Below are 17,285 nucleotides of genomic sequence, written 5' to 3'. Positions count from 1 at the left end.
TTACTATTTTTTCTAGTTCAGTAAAATAGTTATTTGGTAGTTTGATTGGTATGGAACTGAAGAAGTAATTTAATTTGGGTAGAAATGTCATTTTTATCATATTATCTCGACCTAACCACAAGTATTTGCCATTTTTAAAATTATTTAGACCTACCTTTATTTGGTTGAGGAGAGCTTTATAATTGTGTTCATACAGTTTGTGAGTTTGTCTTGGGAGGTAGATTCCTATGTATTTAATGGTGTCTACAATTATTTTAAAATGACTTTCTCATTCTATATCTTGTACTTTGGCTTTGTGATTCATATATAGACAATCTGATGTTTTATGTGGGTTTACTTTATATCCTGTTACGTTGCTAAATTTGTTTATTTTTTTCAAGCAGTTTTAGGTGATTTTATCAGGTTCTCTAGGTATAGTATCATTTCATTTTCAAAGAATGAAAGTTTTGCTTCCTCATTACCAATTCTGATTCTTTCAATTTCTTTATCTTCTCTTATAGCTTCTGCTATCATTTCCAATACTATATTGAATAGTAATGGTGATAATGGGTATCCTGGTTTCCACCTGGAATTTATTGGAAATGCTTTGACTTTATTCCCATTAACTTGCTTTACATTACTAATCTTTCCCCTGATTTTCACAATTTCTAATTTGACATTTAATTGGGGTTGTTTAATTTGTTCTTTTTAAAAAATTTTTTAGTTTCATACTTAATTCATTGATCTCTGTCTGTATTTTATTCATATAGGCATTTAGAGATATAAAGTTTCCCCTCAAAACTGTCTTTGCTGCATCCCATAAATTTTGGTATGATGTCTCATTATTATCATTTTCTTGGATAAAATTCTTGATTATTTCTATTATTTGCTCTTGATTCACCCATTATTTAAGAAAAAAGTTTTTATTTTCCAATTAGTTCTTGGTTTATCTTTCCATGACCATTTATTACATATAATTTTTTGTTGCATCATGGTATGAGAACTGTGTGTTAATTATTTCTGCCTTTCAGCATTACATTTTAAAGCTTTTGTGCCCTAGTACATGGTCAGTTTTGATGAAGGTGTCATGTACTTCTGAGAAAAAGATATATTCTTTTCTATCCCCATTAATTTTCTCCAGAAATCTATCATATCTAAGTTTTCTAAGATTTCACTTACCTTCTTAACTTCCTTCTTGTTTATTTTCTTGTTAGATTTATCTAGTTTTGAGAGAGGGAGATTGAGGTCTCTCATTATTAAAGTTCCACTGTTCATTTCTCCTTGTAATTCATTCAGCTTTTTCCTTGAGGAATCTGGATGTTATACCGCTAGGTGCATACATGGTTAGTAATGATATAGCCTCATTACCAATGGTGCCTTTTAAGAAGCTGCAGTTTCCTTCCTTATCCCTTTTAATGAGATTGATTTTTGCTTTTACTTTGTCTGAAATTTGGATCACTACCCATGAGTAAAAGAGGTAAGAGGCATAATATATTTTGCTCAAATGTTTACCTTGTGTGCATCTTTCTGCTTCAAATGTGTTTCTTGTAAACAACATATTGTAGGATTCTGCTTTTTAAACCATTCTGCTATCCTCATCTAATTTATATGACAGTTCATCCCATTCAAATTTGCAATTAAGATTGCTAATTCTCTATTTCCCTCTATGCTCTCTCTCCCTCCACTTGTATTTATCTCTTTCCTTTTCTCTTATTCCTCCTTACCAAAATTTTATTACATTTCCCCTTTGATTTTTCTTTTAGGAATTTAAATTTCCATTTATTTTCACTTATATTTTCACTTCCCTTTTATCATTCCCTTCTTCCCTTCCCTTTTCCTTTCCCATGTCCCCCTTTCTATGAAGATTAAGGTTGATTTTTAAACCCAACTAGGAATGTATATTTTTCCCTCACTAGGTTAAATATATTGAATGGAAATTTTCTCAGCATTTACATTCTTCCTCCTTTCCCTCTAAAATTATAAATATTTGTTCTTCTTCCTTTGGTGCTCTAATATTATTAATCAGATGTCATCAAATATAGTTTGATTATTTGATTGCTTGATAAGCTCATATTGCTATCAATATATTATCATAGGTTGTTTACTTGATTGCTTGATTAGCAGTGTTAATTCAAATTGCATCAAACTGTAATTATAAACATTTTTTAGCTTGCCCCCTTTTCAAGTATCTTTCTAATTCACACAATCCTCTTCATGTTTCAAAGTACCATCCAAAGCCATATAATTTCTTGAACTATTTGTGCCCCACCCCTTCGGCCTATTTTCTTTCCTAATTTAACCACTCCCCCACCCATGGTACTTAACACCTTGTTAACTGAACCAGTGCCACTTATTTTTCTCTCTTTAACCCCCCTCATCTCTCATGGTACTTATTCCCTTGTTAAGTGAAGCACCAGACAATTAACTGTAAGAATCTTGAAGATCTCTAAGTACTGGGAGGCTCTGGAGGTCTCACTGAGAGTTTATCAAACTATTGTAAGTAAGAGAGACATTGACTCAGATCCTTGCAGCTTTTGGCCCTAGTTAGACAGGGTCCTTAGCACCTTGTGATTAAAGTGAATCATAGTATTATGAGACACTTAAATTGAAATGAACACTTCTTCGGTTTTTTTCCCAGGGCTTTTTGCTCCAAACATAGTGATCTTAGACCTCCTCAATGTTGAGACAACACCCAATTATACCCCTATACTTTAGGTTCATTCTCTTCAATTATATTCTTCCCTCTAATTTTCCTTACAGAAGTAAAGTTCTTAAGAATTAGAATTGCTATATCTACCCTTTTATGTAACAACATCTGTTTAAAACAATTTTGCTTTTTCAGGCCCTTTTTCATTTCGCTTTTTTTTAATGTAACTCTTCGGTCATGTATTTGATGGTTAATTCTCTGTTCAGTTTTGGTCTTTGTATCAGGAATTTCTGGGATCCTGTATTTCACTGAACATCCATCTATTTCCCTGGCATTATATGATGAGTTTTGCAGGGTAGTACATTCTAGGTTGTAATGCCAGGTCCTAAGCTCTCCAAAATATGTTATTCCAGTTCTTCTGGTCCTTCAGTGTTGAGGTTGATAGGTCCTGTGTTAGTCTAATTATATTCCCTTTATATTTGAATTGTTTTCTTTTTGCTGCTTACAATATTCTCTCTTTTATTTGAGGATTCTGGAATTTGGCTATTACAACCTTTGGAGTTTTTATCCTGGGTTCTCTTTCTGGAGGGGTTTTGTGGATTCTTTCAGTCGTTATATTGTTATCTTATTTTAGTAGGTTGGGGTAATTTTCCTTATACATTTCTGCATGATGTTTTCCAGGTTCTTTTGTTGGTCTAGGCTTTCTAGTAGTCCAGTGATTCAGAGATTGTCTCCTCTGGATCTGTTTCCCACATCATTTGTTTTCCTTAGAAGATATTTTACATTTTCTTCTATTTTTTCAACTTTTTTAATTTTGTTTGATGGAATCTTATAGCCTTGTAGATTCATTAGTTTCTAACTTCTAACTTTCCAATTCTAATTTTTAGGATTTTATTTTCTTCAACTATCTTCTGTGTTTCCTTTTCCAATTGGTTGTTTTTATTTTTAATGGAGTTTATTTTTTTGGTCAATATGTCACAGTTTTCCTGCATGGCTTTCATTTCTTTTTTGCATTTTTCTTCTTACTCTCTTCTTTGGTTTTCAAATTCCTTTTTAATTTCTTTGATGAGCTTTTGTCTTTGAGTCCAATTTATAGACGTTTTTGATACTTTTCCTGTGAATAATTTTTCCCTCCTTTTTTTTTTCAGACATGACATTGCTGTCATCATTATCTGGTAAGTATTTTTTCTATAGTGTGTGCTCTTTTAGCTTTTCTTGTTCATTTTTGTTGTGGTGCTTCTGTTCCTGGGGTATATGGAATATAGATCCAAGATATTATTTTGCTAGGGCTGCATCCTGATCCCTGGCTTGTTGTTGGCCATGATATTGCCCATGCAGTCCAGGCCTTGCCTTTGCAGAGATTTGTTTATTTTTTATATCCAGGTTATGACTTAACAGAGGATTATTCCCAACACAGTCCTATCTTCTACCCCAGTACTCTCAGGGTTCATATTTTGTTTGGGCTTGGGATCCTCTCTGCTGACTTCATATATAGCTTCTGGGACTTCTGTTATTATTAAGCTGCCGGGACTTGGATTGCACTTTGACAAAAAACATCTTGCTGGCTTTCCTTGCTCTCCCACCTCCTGGACTTTACATCCCCTTTTACCCCAAAGAGACAGAACTCACTAAAAAATCTCCACAATGTTTACAGTTGAAAACTCCTTTTGATTTTCTCTTTTTCTTGGTGGGATCTGTAGCATGAATGTTAGAGTACAGACTTAATTTATCTTTGGTAGGGAAAGTCTCCAGGAGCAGATTAGCTTTGCATCATCATCTTGACTCTGCCCCAGAAGTCCTAAATTTTAAAATTATTGAGAGCAATAGCAGAATGATTGAAAAAGTAAATTCAATTTGGAACAAAACTTTTCATTGAATGAAAATTTAACAAAAACAACAATAAAGTTACAAAATCATTCTGTAATATCACACTACTTGAAAAACTAGATGACTAAAGAAGAAATTAATAACTCCAAAATTCAATAAGAAATATTAAAATGAAGTCAAAAGAAAAAATGAAACAAAGTGAAAGGAATTTGACAAAAATAATTTATCTCAACAACTCATCAGGGAAAGATGTTTTAGGAATACCTGAAACATTACCTGAAATATGTATATCATAATTTAAGAGTGTAAAAAATAAATTTCCCATATCTCTAAGATTAAGAACATAAAGTATAAATAGAACAGAACAATTGATATCTCCTGAAAGAAGCCCAAAATAAAAATCCCAGAAATTCTGTTGCCAAAATCTAGAGCTTCCAAAACAAGAAAAACCTGAAACTGTCAAAATGAAAAAAAAATCAAATAAGAAGACACAGTCAGGGCCACAAAAGATTTAATAGAAAAAAGTATAAAGTAGTTCATAATTTGGAATTTAAAAATGTAACACACATATATACATATTATTAATAATAATAATTTACCCCCATATATAAGTATATTCTAACAAGAGAAAATGAGTTGTATAAATAATCTCTATGCATTTTATGTTGTAACACCAGTCTTATGCAGAATTTACTTATATAAACTCAGTAATAAAAGTAATAAATATTTAAAACAAACAAACCAATAAAACCTCTCATTGCTTATAAAAATGAAAAACCACAAATGATATGAATGAATGAAATATTTATATTCATATGAGTAAAGATTATAAAAATGTATCCTCACAACCTTAATTTCAAAATTAAAACAGCGGAAGCTAAATATGACACACAAAGAAAGGAATGATTTTGTTGTTCTTAAAATAAGAATGGAGAGGAAGGGAGAAAACAATAAAAAAGGAGGAAGGAATGGATAAGCATATATAATAGAATCAGTATTCACAGGTAGTCTATACAAATAAGGAAGAAGGAGAGAAGGGATTCTGACATCACAAACTTTTTCTGGAGCAGTCAAAAGATGCCATTACACATATAAAGTTTGTTTTTGAAATGTGTTCAAATCAACAGAGAGAAAGAAAGGATTAATTGAACATGAAAGAGTTAATACAAAGGAGTTTCAATGTAGGGTTTACGTTAGTCATATGTCATTCATAAATAGTCATAAGCAATACTCTAATCATAGAGGATGGGTAATATAGATGGATTTAAAAAATATAGAGAAATAAGAGCTAAATAAAAAGAAAACAAAGCAGAAGTGCATCTTGAATGTGATGATATGATCATTTAAAAAATAAAATTAAGAAATGCGATAGAAGAATGCAATGGGAGAAGCAGATAAATTATCTGACATTAAAAAGGCCTGAAAGAGATTTTATGCTGGACGGGAAAATGGGAGAAGTAGGGAGGAGTAGAGGAATCTTACTCTCATAGGAATTGACTGAGAGTAATATATACATATATACATTTATATATATATATATATACATATATATGTGATTTCTTATATTTATTGTATGATTGTGTTTATAAATATTTTACATATAAATATACATGCAAATGTACACACACATATAGATAGATAGATAGATAGATAGATAGATAGATAGATATAGACATATACATATACATATACACACTCATTTGTATAAAAATATAACTTTCCACCTAGGAAAGTAGGAGAGACAGAGAGAGAGAGAGAGAGAGAGAGAGAGAATATGAGAGAGATATTTCTTAATTGGTAGATGATCAAAGGATGTGAATGGGCAGTTTTCAGCCAAATAATCAAACCTGTTGATAGTCATATAAAAGTGCTCTAGGGGAGGCTAGTTGGCACAGTGGATAGTGCACCAGCCTTGGAGTCAGGAGTACCTGAGTTCAAATTCAGCCTCAACACTTAATAATTACCTAGCTGTGTGACCTTTGGCAAGTTACTTAACCCCATTTGCCTTGCAAAAAAAACAACTAAAAAAATATTGATGAAATACTATTTCACATCTGTCAGATTTACTAATGCAACAGAAAAATGGCAAATATTGTAGGAGATATGGGAAATTTAAAATATTCTTGTAGTGTTTGGTGAAGTATACTGATTAAACCTTTGTGTAGAACAATTTTGAATTATATTCAAAGCCCTATAAAATCTTTTGACCAAGCAATGCTATTATAAGGTTTGTATCCCAAAGACATAAGACATATATGTACATATATATTTATAGCAGATTTTTTTTAATGGGGGGCAAAAAATAAGAAATTGAGATAGTGTCCATCAACTGAGGAATGACTGAAAAAGTTATTATTTGTTATTGTGACAGTGCTGTAAGAAATAATGAGCAGGATATTCTCCTGGAAAATGAAACAACCTTGAAAGACTTACGTGAAATGATACAAAGTGAAGTTAGCAGAACTAAATCATTATGTGTATATATATGTATATATATATATATATGTGTGTGTGTGTGTGTCTGTGTGTGTGTGTGTGTGTGTATGTAGTAAAAGCAGTATAGTATGATATTCTACTATGAATAGTTAATTTTCAGCAGGACAAAGATACAAAACAATTTTATGGGACTTATGAAGAAAGGTGTTCTCCATCTCCACAGAAATAAACAGTAGGGCCTGAATGCAAATCAAAGCTAATTTTTAATTTGCTTAAATTTCTTGCTTGCTTTGCCGCCTTTTTCATACAGGCAAATGTGTATCAAATTGCTTGCCTTCTTAATGGGAAAGGGGGAAACGAGACAATTCACAAGTCAATAATTTTAAAACCAAATGTTAATTTGTATTTGCATGCAATTTGGAAAAATAAAATATTTTGAAAAGATACAAAAGAAGAAAAAAAGTATGAAAGAAGAGGAGAAACAAGAAAAGAGTAAGAATATGATCCTAAATTCCAGGATATAACAATATGTCATTTATAAGAAAAACAAAACATAAAGAGGAAAACATGATTATAACAAGAGAATGTGATAGACTCTATTTTGCTTTTGATGAACTCTAAAAAGTAAGGGAAGCAATCATTATTTCCATTAAAATATTACATAGAAATCATAATACACTAAAAGATAGTAAAGAAAAATATTATAAAATAAAATACATGCTTTGACTATTGGAGAGGAATAGATGGTAGACATAAGACATTGTACTTCTTTGAGACCTAAATACATAGAAGAACAATGGCAACAACACCACCACCAATAGAAACAACAAAAGTTAAGAATTTTAGGCAATTTAAATATGCCTAAACAATGGTTTCTTCCCAATCCATTCCTGTCTTTTATCCCAATTTTCGCAGGGTTCATACTTTGTTTGGGGTTGGGATCATCCCTGCTGCTAGGACCTGTCCTGTTCTTAAGCTGTTGGGATCTAGATGACATTGTGGCTAAAAACCTCCTGCTAGCTTTCCCTCTCTCCTGCACCATAGACTTTACTTCACTGATCTTCACTGATCTTCACTGGGACAGATCTTCACTGAAGATCCTCCACAATGTCTACAGTTGAAAATTTCTTTGAATCTTCTCTCTTTGCTGGTGGGGTCATGTTAGCTTTACATCGCCATCTTGGCTCCACCCCTTAAGTCTTAAATTTTTCTTATTATTTAAAAATATAAATAATGCATATTTCATTTTTGCCAGGAATAGAGAGTTTACAAATATTGAACACATTTATGCATAAAAATCTAACAAACAAATATCAGAAAGCATAATAATTAAATGTGTTCTTTATGAAATGCATTGTAATTATAAATATGTTTGTATAATACTGAATATATATATATATGTACACACACACACACACACACATATATATATATATATGCACACACCAAAGTTGTGCATATGTGTGAATAACCATTTTGTGATTTCACTAAAATAGAGAATATGAGATAATATACAAACAAGTTGAAAAAAACAAAAAATCTGACAAGAAAATAACAAAAAAAAGAGAATAAGTGACAGTTCAATTAATTTAATTTAAATGAGGAACAATTGGTTCCAATCCTATATAAAATCTTTGGAAAAATAGGGAAAGATGGAACTCTGCCTAACTCTTTCTATGAAACCAATATGGTACTGTTACCTAAACCAGGAAGAGTTAAAACAGAGAAAGAAAATTATAGACCTATTTCCCTGATGAATATAGATGCAAAAATCCTAAATAAAATCTTAGCAAAATGATTACAAGTCATCACCAGGATCATACATTATGATCAAGTAGGATTTTTTCCAGGAATGCAGGGTTGGTTCAATATTAGGAAAACTGTTAGTATACTCAATTATATCAACAACAAACCTATCAGAAAACATAAGATCATATCAATAGATGCTGAAAAAGCTTTTGAAAAAATACAGCATCCATTCCTATTAAAAACACTAGAGAGTGTAGGAATAAATGGACTGTTCTTTAAAATAATTAGCAATATCTATTTGAAACCATCAACAATCATTATACTCAATGGGAAGAGGCTAGAGGCATTCCCAATAAGATCAAGGGTGAAAAAGGGTGCCCATTGTCACCACTATTATTCAATATTCTATTAGAAATGTTAGCATCAGCAATTAGAGAAGAAAAAGAAATTGAAGGATTTAGAATTCGGAAGGAAGAGACAAAACTCTCACTCTTTGCAGATGACATGATGGTCTACCTAGAGAATCCCAAGAAAGCATCCAAAAAACTACTGGAAACAATGAGCAATTTTAGCAAAGTTGCAGGTTATAAAATAAACCTTAATAAATCCTCAACTTTTCTATATATATCTAGCAAGAAACAGCAGGAAGAGCTAGAAAGAAAAATCCCATTCAATGTAACCTCAGACAATATAAAATATTTGATAGTCTATTTGCAAAGACAGATTCAGGATCTTTTTGAAAACAATTATAAAACACTTCTCACACAAATTAAATCAGATTTAATTAACTGGGCAAATATCAACTGCTCATGGATATGTAGAGCTAATATAATAAAAATGACAATTCTACCAAAACTAAATTATCTGTTTAGTGCCCTACCAATCAAAATTCAAAAAAAATTACTTTAACGAGTTAGAAAAAATTGTAAGTAAATTCATATGGAGAAATAAAAAGTCAAGAATTGGCAGGAGCTTAATAAAAAAAGTGCAAAAGAAGGTAGCTTAGCCCTACCTGATCTAAAATTGTATTATAAGGCATCAGTCATCAAAACTGTTTGGTATTGGCTAAGAAATAGAGTGGTGGACCAGTGGAATAGACTTGGTGCAAAAGCAGGAGAGGATTATAGTAATCTGCTCTTTTATAAACCCAAAGAGTCTGGCCATTAGGATGAAAACTCTGTCTTTGATAAAAATTGTTGGGATAATTGGAAGTTAATATGGAAGAAACTTAGATTAGACCAACACCTCACACCCTTTACCAAGATAAGATCCAAATGGTTACAGTACATAAACATAAAAACAATACTATTAGCAAATTAGAAGATCAAGGACTAGTCTACCTGTCAGATCTATGGAAAGGGGAACAGTTTATGACTAAGGAAGAGTTGGAGAACATCACCAGAAACCCATTAGATGATTTCGATTACATTAAATTAAAAAGCTTTTGAACAGATAAACCCAATGTAACCAATATCAAAAGAAATGTTGTAAATTGGGAAACAATCTTTACAACTAATGATTCTGCCAAAGGACTCATTTCTAAAATATACAGAGAACTGAGTCATATTTTTTAAACAAAAAGCCATTCCCCAATTGACAAATGGTCAAAGGATATGCAAAGGCAATTTACAGATGAGGATATCAAAGTAATCCAGAGCCATATGAAAAAAATGCTCTAAATCATTAATTATTAGAGAAATGCAAATTAAAGCTTCTGTGATGTACCACCTCACACCTCTCAGATTGGCCAGTATGACCAGGAAGGATAATGATCATTGTTGGAAGGGATGTGGGAAATCTGGGATACTACTACACTGTTGGTGGAGCTGTGAATTCATCCAACCCTTCTGGAGAGCTATTTGGAACTATGCCCAAAGGGCAACAAAAATGTGCATACCCTTTGACCCAGAAATACTACTACTGGGTCTATACCCTGAAGATATGATGAAAAAGGGTAAAAACATTACTTGTACAAAAATATTTATAGCAGCCATGTTTGTGGTGGCAAAGAATTGGAAATAAAGTAAATGTCCTTCATTTGGGGAATGGCTTAGCAAACTGTGGTATATGTATGTCATGGAACACTATTGTTCTGTCAGAAACCAGGAGGGATTGAATTTCATGGAAGCCTGGAGGGATTTGCATGAATTGATCCTGAGTGAGATGAGCAGAACCAGAAAAACACTGTACATCCTAAAAGCAACATGGGAGTTATGTTCAAACTTGAAGGACTTGCTCATTCCATCAGTGCAGCAATTGGGAACAATATTGGGCTGTCTGCAAAGGAGAGTGCCATCTGTATCCAGATAAGGAGCTGTGGAATTTGAACAAAGTGCAAGGACTATTCCCTTTAATTTAGAAAAAATACCAGATATCTTATTGTCTGATCTTGTTACCTCTGAGACTTCTCTTCTCTTCTTTAAGGATATGATTTCTCTCTCATCACACCAAATTTGGATCAATGTACAACATGTCAACAAAGTAAAGACTGACATAGTGCTTTCTGTGGGCAGGCAGGTAGGGGAAGGGAAGCAAGATTGGTGAGAAAATTGTAAAACTCAAATAATATCTTTGATAAAAATAACTTTAAAAATTGTAAATCTCAAAATAAATAAAATCTTTCTTTAAAAAAAGAAAAAAATAATGTAAATGGAAGTTTATTAATAGGTGGAAAAGCACAAATTTTATGATTGCTACAGAGATGCAGGAGGAATTTTTTGATATAATAGAATACCCATTCCAATTAAAACATGAGAAAATATAAGAATAAATAAATATATTTTAGCAATATATTAAGTCCATTGACTGCTTAAATATTGAGTTACCTTTCTAAAACTAAAAGCAGTCATTATATTTCAGGGAAATAAAAGTCTTTCTTATAAAGAATAAAGCAAGAATTTATTTAAGACCACAGATATCTTATATAGTTATAATAATTCTAGTTATAGAATTAATACAAAAATAAGGAATTGGTTAAATAAGCATTGACAAATAGGAAATAAATTCATCACCTTTTGTAGATGACATTTTTGCTTAGAGAAATTATAATTAGTTATAATTAAAACACCCTAGAAAACTCAGCAAATTATCTTGAAAAATATACTTTAAAAATCATCAGCATGTATTTGTTTTACCAATAGAACCTCGTAGGAAGACAGAAAGAAATATATCATTTAAAATAATTGCAAACAGGTGGCTAGGTGGTTCAGTGGATAGAGCACCAGCCCTGGAGCCAGAAGTTCCTGAGTTCAAATTTGGCCTCAGATACTTAATAATTACCTAGGTGTGTGGCCTTGGGCAAGCCACTTAACCCTATTGCCTTGCAAAAACCTAAAAAATAATTTTTAAAAAATTAAATAATTGCAAATATAAAAAATATGTTGTGAATCTTATAAAACACACATGGCGACTCTATGGCTATTACTTCAATATAATCCCATAAAAATTAGAAACAGAGGGAGAAATTGGAGAAATATTAATGTTTATCAGAAGACAAAGTCAATATAATGCAAAAATAGAGTTAATTAAATTTATTTATTCAATAACCTGCCAACAGAACTAACAAATGATAATTATATGGTTAGAAAAAAACTAAGCACAATATCCATCTGGAGGTATAAAATTTTAAAAACCACAAGTGACTTAATTTTTAAATAGTTGGAAAAGTCTTTCCAGTAAGATTAGGATTGAAGTAAGGTTGCCCACTGTCACCACTAGTATTTAATATTGTGTTATATATGTTAGTTAAATCAACAGATGAAGGAAACTAAATTGAATGAATTAGAATGGACAATGTGGGGATAAAACTATCACCTTTTGGAAATGATATGATAGTATAATTGAAAAATTCCTAAGCATAAATTAAAAAGTATCTAATTGAAATAATTATAAAATGGAACAAACATGCATGATATAAAATAAACATACTTATAGTCTAACTAAATGCAACAATAACAGATGAAAGGGAAATTTCTAATATAACTGAAGGCAATATAAAGTACTGGGAAGTCTACCTTTCGGGACAAAGGCATGAACTATATGAAGTGCAGTAGAAGTGTGAGGAAGTGAGAAGCACTGAGCCTTTCTCCCTTTGGAATTAGTTCAGTGAGGGAATAACATTAATACTCTTTTGGGTTTAGGAATCTATGTTACCCTACAGAAATGTAGAAGTAAAAGGGGATGGGAGAAAGTGTTGGGGGTCATGGAAGGAAGGACAGATTGTGGGAGGGGTTAGCCAGAACCATAACTTTTGAGGAGTGACAGGGTGAAAGGAGACAGAATAGAATAAATGGGAGTGCAAGTGAACAGGATGGAGGGAAATACAGTGAGCCACAGAAACTGTGAGAAAACACAAATATTGAAACCAGTTTCTCTGATACAGAGAACTGAGGCAAATTTATTAAAAAAGCCATTATCAATTAATAAATGAGCAAAAGAAATGATGGCTTTGGATGTGGTTATCAATATTATCTAAAACCATATTTTAAAAAACTCTAACTCACTATTGATTAGAGAAATGCAAGTTAGAACAATTCTATGATTCTTCCTTTTAGCAAATAAGACAGAAAGGGCAAATGATAATGCTGGAGGGAGATGTGAAATGATACAAATATCTGCAGAGCAATTAGAAATTTATAAATGTAGAGAATCTTTTATTTTGAGGACATTGGGCCAAGATGGTGGAGAGAATACAGGCACTGTCCTAAGGCCTCCTGACTTTCTTTAGAACTAATATGAATCAAAACTCTTAACAGAATTCATATCCACAAAATCCAGAGAAGAACAAAGGAGAACTTCTACTCAAAAGGTCTGTCTCAGTGGAATGTAAGTGGAGCCAGGGACAGAGAGCAGAGAGCCAACACAGAGAAGGAGGGGTGAGACCTGGGAACTAACCTAAGATCAGTTGTGGAAGCTTCGGCTTTGTGACTGGGCAGGAGAGCTTCAGCAAGTTTAGAGGGTGAGTTTCAGCACAGTGCACAAGACAGCTCCAGCAAGGTGGTTAGACATTGATCCAGTCAGCTCCACTGGCCTGAAAGATCAGAGCCAGTTGATTCCCCTTCCCCCATCAATGTGGGAGAAAGTGACTTTTCCAAGTACAAGGACAGTAAAAGCCTCCCTATCCCCCAGGCTGAGGCATGTAGAGCTGATCTCTCTCAGTAGACTAAGCAGATTAATTATGTAGCCCAAAGGCCCAGCACACATTGTGGGAGGATAATCCAGACACTGCTGCCCCCACCTACCCCCACCAGACTCAGGGAATGTGCCCCAAATCAAAGTTACAGACACTCCAGAGAAAGCCTTTGGCACCCCTTAATGACCAACCCACTTGGACTTACTAAACCTGGTGAGCAAAGCCTGTAGGGTTTTCAAAATTAAAAATCTGTGTCCTGTCCCCTCCCCAACACAAGATCCTAAGAAAATGAAGAAAGGTCATCAGAAAGGAGGTTCAATTGAAAGCTACCATGAGGACAAAGACCCTAACTCAGAAAGAGCCAGAACTTCTGAGGAGAATATGATTGGTCTCCAGCTAGAAAGACTTCTTAGAAGAGATCAGGAAGAGATTTAAAAATCAATTGAAAAAATTGGGAAAAGAAACCCAAAAGAAACTTAATAACTTTCAAGAGAAAATCAATACAAAAAGTGTTGGGATAACTCGAACATAATATGGCAAAAACTAGGCATAGATTCACATCTCACACCTTGTACAAAAATAAGGTCAAAATGGGTATACAGAAAGAGTGATACCACAGATGAATTAAAAAGTATTCTATCTATCTGAAGTATGGAAAAGCAAACAAGAGTTAGAGCACATTATAAACTATAAAATTAATGATTTTGACTATATTAAATTAAATTTTTTTCACTAATAAAATGAATGCTGCCAAAGGTAGAAAAGCAGAAAGCTGGGAAATATTCTTCACAACTGCTGCTGAAAAGGGTCTCATTTTAAAGTACATAGAAAATTTCATCAAATTTACAAGGTCACAAATAATTCCCCAATTGATAAATGGTCAAAGGATATGAACAGTTATCCAATGAAGAAAAAAAAGCTCTGTATATGTATGTATGTATGTATGTATGTATATATATATATATATATATATATATATGAAAAAATATTCCAAATCACTATTGATTAGAGAAATGTAAATAAAAACAGCAATGAGTGGCATATCACACCTATTACATTCACTTAGATGAGAAAAAAGGAAGAAGATCAATGTTGGAGAGGTTTTGGGAGGACTGGGACATTGATACATTACTGATGGAGTTCTGAATGGATCCAACTTGAATGGGGAGCAATATGGAACTATGCCCAAAGAGTAATAAAACTTTTCATGCACTTTGATCTGGCAATTCCAAATCCAGAAGAATATCCAGAAGAAATTGAAAAAATTGGGAAAAATCCTATGGGTTCCAAAACATTTATAGCAGCTCTTTTAGTACTGGCAAAGAATTGGAAATTGAGGGGATACCTATCCATTGGGGAATGGCTAAACAAGTTATAGTACCTGAATACAATGAAATCTTACTGTTCTATAAGAAGCAATGAATGGTTGGATTCTAGAGAAGCATGAAATGACTTATGGGATGTGATGCTGAGTGAAGGGAGTTTGCCAGTGGAACAATTGATACATTGATGAACAACCTTGATAGACGCAACCCTTCTTGGCAATCTAGAGAGCTAGGACAACTGTATTTAACAGATTATGGATTATATTATCCCCAACCAGAGGAAGAAAAACAAAACAAAACAAAATAGACAGAAAAAACACCCCTAGCTAATCTGATGAACACTTTATAAAAATTAACTCTTACATATCTCTTTCCCTTAATCCTAATTCTTCATGCCAAAAGCTACTAATTTCTAAATATATTTCACAAAATAGGCAGGTAAAAACAAATCTAATCTTTCCCAACTGATGTGGGGGTGGCATTGGAAGGGAGGGTGGAGGGAAACTTTATAACTTGGAAATATACATATACAAATGGATGAAAAATTTTTTAAGAAGACAAAACAAAAAATGATAATTAACAACTTTCAACACAAATCCCTTGAAAATACAGTCGGTCAAGTGCAAAAAGAAAATAATTCTCTCAATAATTGGGGACTTCTGGCCCAGATGGCACATAAAAGACAGGCAAAGACTATGGTAGTCTTCTGATATTCTCTCATAAATAATGTGAATAAAACCTCTTAACAGGAATATGATCAACAAAACCCAGAAATTGAAACTAGGAGAAGATCATCTACATTAAGGTTTGTCTTCTGGGATCATGGTTGAGTCCAGGAGCAGAAGATGGACTCTGCCAGGATCACAGGACAGGGTGATAGCCTGAGAGACTGAGAGCAGGACTGGCTTGATTTGCTGCAGGGCTGGGGACCAACTGGGGAGCAGAGGCATTGGTGGCGGCACTGACTCTCTGGAGCTTGGCTGGAGGGTGGATTCCAGAAGGGGAGAGTTGATCCTCTGGTCCTCAGGAGCTCAAAGGTCATACCTTCATTTCAGCTGATGCCTTTTCCAAGAACAAACACAATCACAGCCCAACTCAACCTCAGAATCAAGGGTAAGTTGCAGAGCTCCCTCAACTGTGAATAAGGAGAGCAATTACCTTGCCCATTGTTCAAAGATAAAAATATTCAGCTGCTTAAGCCAGGCAAAGGGAGAGGGCCTCAAATTAAAGTCAGGCACTCCAGAGAAAACAACCAACACAACCTATAGGCCTGCCCACTTGGAGTTACCAAACCCAGTGAATAAAGCCTCTAGGGACCTTAAAACCAAACCTCTGTGTACCAGTCCCTCCCCAATATATGGTATTAGTAAAATGAAGAAAGGCCAGTGAAAGAAGGGTCCATAGGAAAATTCCTTGAAGGAAAACACCCAAACTCAGAGACCTGGAACCTCTGAGGAGAATATGATCTGGTCTCCAGCATGGAAATACTTTCTTGAAGAAATCAGGAAGGAGTTTAGAAGTCAATTGGAAATTTGGGAGAGAAAATTAACTCCTTGAAACATGAGAAAAAATCCTTGGCAAATACAATTGGACAAATAAAAAATGAGTATAATTCTCTCAGATACTTAATTGGACAAATTCAAAAAAGAAAATAATTCTCTCAAAAGCTCAATTGGTAAAATGTAAAATTATTTTTTTTTTAGTTTTTGCAAGGCAATGGGCTTAAGTGGCTTGCCCAAGGCCACACAGCTAGGTAATTATTAAGTGTCTGAGGCCGGATTTGAACTCAGGTACTCCTGACTCCAGGGCCAGTGCTCTATCCACTATGCAACCTAGCCACCCTGAAATGTAAAACTCTTATAAAAAATAGAACTGACCAATTGGAAAAGGAGGTGCAAGAGAAATGAAGAAAATTCTTCTCTAAAAAAACATGGAGGCTGTGCAAACCAATGACTTCATAAAGAAGCAAGAGTCTTTTAACAAAAAACAAAACATCAAAAAAAGAAAATGTAAAATACTCATCAGTAAAAGCACTGACATTGAGAATAGATCGAGCTTGAACAACCTGAGAATTATTGGTCTTCCTGAAAATATTGAAGAGAAAAAATCCAGTATTTAATATTCCAGGATTTAGTGATGGAAAACTGTCCTGATATCATGGATCTAGAGGGAAAAATCATTATTCAAAGAA

This window comes from Macrotis lagotis, chromosome 7 (genome assembly GCF_037893015.1).
Source record: "Macrotis lagotis isolate mMagLag1 chromosome 7, bilby.v1.9.chrom.fasta, whole genome shotgun sequence".
Lineage (NCBI taxonomy): Eukaryota > Metazoa > Chordata > Mammalia > Peramelemorphia > Peramelidae > Macrotis > Macrotis lagotis.
Note: the sequence above shows the minus strand (reverse complement) of the source record.